Source organism: Quercus suber, unplaced genomic scaffold (assembly GCF_002906115.3).
Source record: "Quercus suber isolate HL8 unplaced genomic scaffold, Cork oak 2.0 scaffold_564, whole genome shotgun sequence".
In the NCBI taxonomy this organism is placed as follows: domain Eukaryota; kingdom Viridiplantae; phylum Streptophyta; class Magnoliopsida; order Fagales; family Fagaceae; genus Quercus; species Quercus suber.
In genome coordinates, this window is record NW_027070009.1 from 472,922 (window position 1) to 481,152 (window position 8,231).

The 8,231-nt window shown below is 31.9% G+C and overlaps 1 long non-coding RNA gene across 1 annotated transcript; it reads right to left on the bottom strand.

The window, feature by feature from the left end:
• Positions 1-3,737: 3,737 nt before the first annotated feature.
• On the bottom strand, positions 3,738-4,035 carry LOC136063709 (uncharacterized). Its single transcript, XR_010625327.1, has 2 exons — positions 3,942-4,035; positions 3,738-3,841 (listed from the first exon to the last, which is right to left on the bottom strand). It is a non-coding gene; the product is annotated as an uncharacterized LOC136063709 (long non-coding RNA).
• Positions 4,036-8,231: the final 4,196 nt, after the last annotated feature.

An 8,231-nucleotide genomic window follows, 5' to 3' on the forward strand; every position in this document is an offset into this window, starting at 1 on the left:
GTTGTAAACGGCGACTATCTATAGACTTTCTTAGGTCTTGTAGATTCTCTGTTTAGAATAATGAAAAGGTGTTTTGGCAACTTGCTCTCAATAAAGATTTCCCTTGATTATTTACCAAGAAAAAAGAAGAAAAGTTGCTTAATTCGTTCATGGATATGCAACTAGTCCCAGTAACTTTTGTCACATATATGTACAATGCTTTTCGAAACAGCGAACAGATGACAAGAAGATGTGCATCCCTAATTTAGCAAAACTGATTGCTTCTTTAAACTGTTTTGGGCATGTCAATTTGTTAGCAGCAGCAGCGGATCAAAGAAGTAAACTGGGGGGTTTATATGGAAAAATAGAGGAATAAAAACTTATTTTTTTGGTTTCAAAAAAAAAAAATATGAGAAGATAAAAAATATAGTTTGTATAAATTTACATCTTATGCTTTTTTTTTTTGCTAAATTTACTCTTATGTCTTTAGTACATAATATATAAGAAATATATATATATATATATTATTAGAAGTATATAAGAATTTTTTTTTGAAGAATATATATGAAATAATTTGACACATTATAAAAATGACACAACACAATTTTTTTACTTTATTTAACTTCTTTCTCTATCTATATTTTTTACATTATATATTTTATATATAAAATATGTGGTTTATTAATTTGGTTAAAATAACATATTAAAAAAGAAAAAAAAATACCGGATTAAAAAAAATTGTTATACTGATATATATATATATATATTATTAAAAATACGTAGACATCATGTGGCACAATTGACGCGCAATAGGAGAAATTATAAGTCCTCTAGTGGACCATGTCATTTATCCACCATTCTACTAAAAAACTTCTACTTGTTTAAAATTGTTGAGTCAGTAATGAATTTTTGTTTTAAAATTTTTTTTCTAATTAACAATTTTAAACAGTTGGAAGTTTTTTAGTGGAATGGTGAGACTATTCACTTGTCTACCATGTGGATCTTATAATTTCTCACGCAATAGACAAGCTTGGCATTCAACATGTGAACCCAAGCTTTGTCTTGACTTGTTGCTAGTGACCAGCCAATCTTGGCTAGTAAAGCTCTATTTAAGTCTTCCATTCTTAGCCTCAATCCACCTACTCTTTTTGGTTTAAAATGCTGCCAAGTCAACAACCCCCAACCACACCCCCCCCCCCCCACAAACATACCTCCCCCATGTAAATTTTTTAAAACATGCAATGATTGATTCATAGAAAGGTATAATAGCATGTGAGCTCATATAAATTTTCTCAACATGCAATGATTGATTCACAGAAAAGGTATAATAGCATGTGAGCTCATGTAAATTTTCTCAAACATGCAATGATATGAAAGTGGGTGTTGGCTATATGATTATTTAACACACAATCTCAACTCCCAATAGTATGAATCAAGGAAACTATATTCATACAAAGCTACCCATATAGGAAATCAATGAAGCACCATAATGCTTATACAGTTGAGATTCACACCATCGTCATTATCTAAACAAACCAAAGTTTCTGAACTATTTTGTCACACTATATCCACTTCTCTAACTACCTTGAAATTCCAATTCTTGGGGACTTTTAACCATGAATTTAGAACTTATCAAAAGGGTGGGGAAAAAAGAAAACAGAGAAGAAAAGATCTATGCCTCAAGACAGAATGCAGCAGGGTGATATTCAAAGTATTTAGAACAGAAAATTATATGTGCTGAATTCACTAATTGAACCTATAGTCTCATGATATCAAGTGAAGTAATAATACTTATGAGAAGGATGCCACAAAAATCAACGTAAAATGGCTTTATTTATTATTTTTTTAAAGGCTATTTTCCAGGATGGTACCTCAATCAACCAATTCAAACCATTTGAACCTCAAAACTCATAACATTGAGCAGTATGAATAAAGAATGTGCTTGAGTAAACCAAAATAGAGCTCCAAAGAGCAAATTGATCCAACTGACCAATAAGGTATCTCCCACAGTATCCACAATGAACTAATTGAACCCCAAATCTCAGAACAAAAAGGAAATCAACAAAACTTGTCTATGCTAAACCTGCCTCTTGTACAAAATCCCAAAATGCAAATTCTATTAAAATTAAGACTGTATTAGGAACTATCAAAATCTTCAAGTTGTTATTACCCAGTAGCTCCTAGGCCAATCTGCACCTTATCAATGACATTCAAATTTTTAAATCAAGTAATGTACTGTAAAAAAAAAAAAAAAGCATCAACTTTTAGATGAATCTTCAAGTTGTTCAATTGGTTTAACCACCGATAACCTGCACCCACACACGCATTAGATTATTTACAATCTCAGTCATTGATGGGCGATCTCGACCTTTCAGACTTACACAAGCCACTGCTAGGGACCCAACATGTGCCACTGCCTTTCTTTCAACTGGGGTAGGTGGTGGTACTCTTGGGTCCAAGACCCTGTGAATTTGATCTTGGGCAATGAATGGCACTATAAAATCACTATAAGCCTTTGCTCACCATTTTCATTTTTATGAAGTGCCTTGTACCCAGACAACATTTCTAGCAATACAACTCCAAAGCTGTATACATCAATTTTGGTTGTCAACTGCCGAAGACTAAAGTACTCAGGGTCCATGTAACCAATGGTGCCAGCCACACAATCCAAATGGTGTGACTTGAAGTCCATGGGGCCTTCTCAGATAGGCACAAATCAAACACTTTGGCATCCACGTAGCATCTAGTAATATGTTAGACGACTTGATATTGCGGTGTATGATTTGTGGTACTGGCATACACGTGTAGATACTCAATGCCTCTGGCTATGTCTAGTGCCACTTTAATCCGGGCAGTCCATGATGACAACAGAGGAGTACTTTGAAGCTCATGAAGATGTCATGAAGGGTACCATTTTTCATGTACTCGTACGACCAATGCGTACTCATTCATCTATCCTCGTAATCCTACTCAAAGCTACTCTACTATTGAGTATCCACAGACAACCTATACAATTCTTGTGATTGAGGTGGACAAAGCTTTCAATTCAATTAGGAAGGCACGAGCACTGCCCTGGCGCTTAATAGCCACTTTCTTGGCCACCATCTAAAGTGGCACGGTAAACTGAGCCAAAGCAACCTTTCCCAATCTTGTGATCTTCTGAGAAGTTGTTAGTGGCTTTAAGTAGCATTCGCAAAGGAAATTGTTTTCTTTCACTAATTTCGATCAAGTCTTTGGCTGCGGAAAAGAATGACAGTATGGAATTTTTTTTGGGATGAGAGAATTTTGGACTGTTACTGCTCTTCAGCTTAAGAAACTCAGTCAAGTGATTGAAGATTGCTGTCCGGATTGTGCATCTGGGACTTGCTGATATGGAAGGATCAGTGGGAATTATTTCATAATTGTTGGAACTACGTGTTTGAGACCTGGCTGGTGGTAAGAGTGGAACTATGGAATAAGAGAGTTGTGATTCCGCACGAGGTGTTTTGTTAGATTCTGAGCAACCATCTTCTGTCTCAGTCTCAGACATGGTAGGTGGGAAGATTATTGGAATGGAAAGACTTGTTGTTGGTACATTAGGGAGTGGAAAGAAGTGTGGAATTGAAGAATTTGGAATTATTATTTCTAAATAATTTTCGGAATCACTAGACCTGGCTGGTGAGAAAATTTCCATTATGGAATTGGAATAATGAGAAAATTTCGGAGGTGTTTCGTTGGATTCTGAACTATCATCAGTGATCAGTGTCAGAGTTGTTGGGTGGAAAAAGTGATGCAATGGAAGCTGATTCTTTTATTGATTGTTTTCTTTCTTCACGAATTGTTAGATTACCAGGGTCTGAGTTGTTGCTGTTGGCAACAAATTCTGCAAACAAATTTATGAAATACAAAACCATAAATTGCAATTATATATTATTCGGTTACTAAAATTTACTTGTCTAACTCAAAATTCTTTTGAAACTTACTTGGAACAACTTGGTGCTTCTGCATGCCGACCTTGAAAAAAAAATTCTGGGAGATTGATATAACTGAGAGAGAGAGAGAGATGAGAGAGAAGAGAGAATTGCATATCAAAATGGTGTGTTGGTATTCCTAATTTATAAAAATTTTGGAAGTTTCCTAGAAGAAATACATGAAAGGAGATGAAGTTTCCTCTGCGTTGAACAATTCCTACTAGTGTGTCGGTATTCATAAATAAGAGCTGGCATATGGTGTACCCGGCATATATTCCGGGTACAACATATAATTTTTGCATAAACAAAGCTGGTGGGCCCTAGCCCCCAACATGGAAAGGCTCCCCAATTAATCTAGAGTAGTAATTTTTTATTTTTTTTTAATGAAAAAAGAGAGTGAGTTACTTACATTTTTTTTTTCTTCCGTAAGTCTTATAAATTGATATGTCACTTATTATAACAAGTAATTTAATATTTTTTTTATTAAAATGTTACATTAGTTTATAAAATTTTTATAATAAAATTTATAGTAACTAGTAAGTTGCTCGTGCGATGCACATATAATGTTGTAATAGCTAATGCAATTTTTTATGAAGAATATTGTACATATATTATAACATATTTGTTATAAAACTTTGTTAGTACTGAGCTTATCATAAGAAGTAACAATTATAAATTGCAAACACATATTCATTATAATTATTTTGTTGAAGTAATCAGCAAAAAAGAATCAACTTTAGAGTAATATTGTATAATAAAAGTTGATAAAAGCATGGTAACATTCCATATTATTGATATTTATTTTATGACGTAATAAAGAGCTTTATAAAAGTTGATAAAAGCATGGTAATTCATTCCATATTATTGATATTTATTTTGCGATGTAATAAAGAGGTTTATTGCGAAATTTTGTTTTTTTGTTTCTTGAATGCTTTGTTTTTTGAAGTATGTCAACACTTGTAAAGCATGTTGAGGGGCATGTTATCATTATCTATTTCTTCATCTTCAACGTTTGAAGTTTGGTCTATCCTTATTTGTTCAATTTCTGAGCTTTTATGATTTTCTCCTTTTGTTCCATCATTTGTTCCTTTTGTTGCATCATTTGTGTTGATCATTGATAAAATGGCACTGGAAGATCCTTGGCTGGATCCTTGAGACCAAATCCTTTTCTCACCATACCCACATCCATGTGAAGGTTTATTTGGTGCTTTGGGAAGTAGTTATGAAGGGACCAATCTACATTGGTTGATGCTATGGTTTAGTAGCGGAATCCAGAAAGCAAAAGAAGAAATAGGTTCGGCAGAACCTCGTTGGAGCAAGAAGCTTGGAGGGCTTAGATACATTGGGTAGATTAGGCTTGGAGGGTCTTCTGTTGTTCATGTATCACAACTACATTCTTTAGTAGATTATTTACCGCTTGGAGGGCGGCGGAGAGGTTTCACACCGAGGGTTTCAGTTTCCTCTTCGATAACACATCGTGTGTTGTCCGTGTGTTTGCATCTTCCTTTCCTTTATCTTTGCAATTTATTTTCTGTTGTGGAAGTGTTTATATTTGGCTTAGATTGTTTACCAATTCTGTGTCTGGCTTATGTTCATGTTCCGCACATTATTTGTTTGATAATAAGCTTGAATTGATATTTAGTAATTTGGGGTCTAAACGTCCAAGGGTGTTTCATACCCATTTTGAACATTCAGGATTAAAGTGATTATATTAATCATTCAAGGAATCTCCCTAAGTTGTTTGTAAACATGAGAGAATAAATTGAAGTACCAAATTAACCGCTCAGGAAAATTTTACTTGTGGAATTTTCACTCACAACCAAAATATATGTGGTGTCTTGATGTTAAAGTATTATCAGGGTTGGAATCATGGAATGGTTAAGATTCCCCATGGAAATATGAGTCCAGAGGACTTATCGCATATGACCAAGAAGACTTGTCCTTGTTACACCAAAGTCCTCAAATTTAGAGGAAGAAGCCAAAGGACTTATGGCGTGACCAAGAAGACAGAGGATTTATGTATGCATGAGAGGAAAATTATTAGGTACTTTCAGAGTACCATAAATGCGTACTCATTCCTTTCACATAAATGTTAGGTTTCACCATGAATTTAATTAGTAGAACCTATCATTCATGTGAAAGGAGAGAATACACATTTATTAATGAACTTTGAAGTTAAGATATATTGTTTTTTTAATGTAAATAGTATGATGTATTATTATTTTTTTCATGTAAATGACAGTATAATTTGAAATAATTAATAAACTAGTTTCGTAGGATCCCATTCAATGCACTTGATCTCCGCTATTGTCTTCATATTCTTTAGAGATAAATCCTCTTATGAAAAATGTTTTGCATGTATGTATTTTTGTATAGGATCATGTTTTTTACCATTCCTATCATTAAATTTTAAAAAAAAAATATTGTGTAAATGGTATTTAGTGAGATACCATATGCTATTTATCAAACTTTTCTTTTTTTATTAATGATTTTAGAAATATGCACCTGTCAATTATTTCAACAACCTAAGGAATGTCAAGATTTGTCTGCATAATAAATGGAATAGAACATTATTAGTAAACAAAAGCGTATTGAAATGAAATTGAGAAAAAAATGAAGACATGTTTTCATAAGAATGGGATTTTCCAAAAATATCATCTACACGTGGAGGAAGAGGAAGGGAGTTTGTAAGTGGGTATGAGTTTTGGTTTTGATCTACACGTGAGAAAGGTTAGACTTGGGTCATAATTCATAATATGTAAGGTAATAACTAGACTTGATCTTTTCATAAGGTTTGGTCTATTTTAAAAGGTAGTACATTTTGTAGAGAATAACATTTGGTCTAATTGTCAAGAGCATGCCATATTTTATATAAAAGTAAAAAGAAGTCACTATGATCTATTGGGTAACAATTAAAAAAACTTAATGAAAAGAGATTAAAATGAATAAATGCAAAATTTGAGTACCTCATGGTAGGAGCTCATGCAATTTTGTATGAGGTCTTTGCTTTTATATATAACTATCACAGACCCGCGCGATGCGCGGGAAAATATATATGATTATTTTTTATTGGATAATTATTGAATTAATATATTAGATTGTATATTATTAAAAATTCAATATGTGTTATTTGAAATTATGTTTTAAATTATAAATTTTGTAGTGTAACAAAATATATTTTGTAGTCAGGTATTATATATAGTGAGATATGTATGAAAATGCAATGCAATAAATTTTTTTTTTTTTTTTAAATTGATAGTGTGAAAACTATTAGACCAAGTTGTAAGTATGTATACTTTGTTTATTACTATACAAATGTATGCAATTTCACTCTTATAGATATATTTTTCTCAAAAACATAGATCCACGTCTTTTTCTTCCTCACAATTGAAACTAAGTGAAAAAGTAAATAAAGATAACTATGCAATAGATCATTATCAATAAATCATATATTATAAAGTGGAAATATAAAATAAAATAAAAATCAAAAAGAAAAACATTATGGTGGAGATGCATAATGATCAATTATATTTTAATAGCATTAATAGCATAATGATGCTATAAAGTAAATTATATTTTATCTTATTCTCTTTTTGGCATTTTTAGTAAAGATGATCAATTAAGCAAAGTAAAAGCTTACCAAGAAAGTTCAAATTAACTAAAAATTTGATGGTGGAGATGCTAATTATTTGTAATAAAATGACCAAAATAAAAATAACAAATAGATTTGAGAAAAACATATAAGATTTCTAAAAGAAATTTTACCAAACACATGGGAAGCAACAATACAAAATTACTATCCTGAATTTTTTTTTTCTTTTTTGATACTCTACAAATAAAAAACTTTATTCACTTTTTGTCACAGTATAGACTATAGAGCAATTACAAAATAACAAAAAGTCAAGGAACTTATAGCAAAAGGCTTTCTATACAAAATTTCAATAGAAGGGAGACTAATAGGCTCTCCACTTTCTTCAAGACATAGGGGATTATGAAAAATCATACATCATTTGCCTGCGATTTTCTCTTTCTCAAATTCACATTACCAAAGAAGTATATGAAACTAAAAAAATTGTAATACATCTCTGTTCAATGAAAGTCCATTGGTAGGCACATTCAAATTCGTAGCCATGTATATTTTGTTTTGATATAAACTCAAATATCTTTTTTTTTTTTTTTTAACTACATATTAACCCAAACCAAATTCAACCAAAGCTATAAGAGTGATTTGTGATAAGAAATTTAAAAAATACAACAAAAGAAATTAAATAAAAAAACTATCAACCTAAATTAGAGTTATAA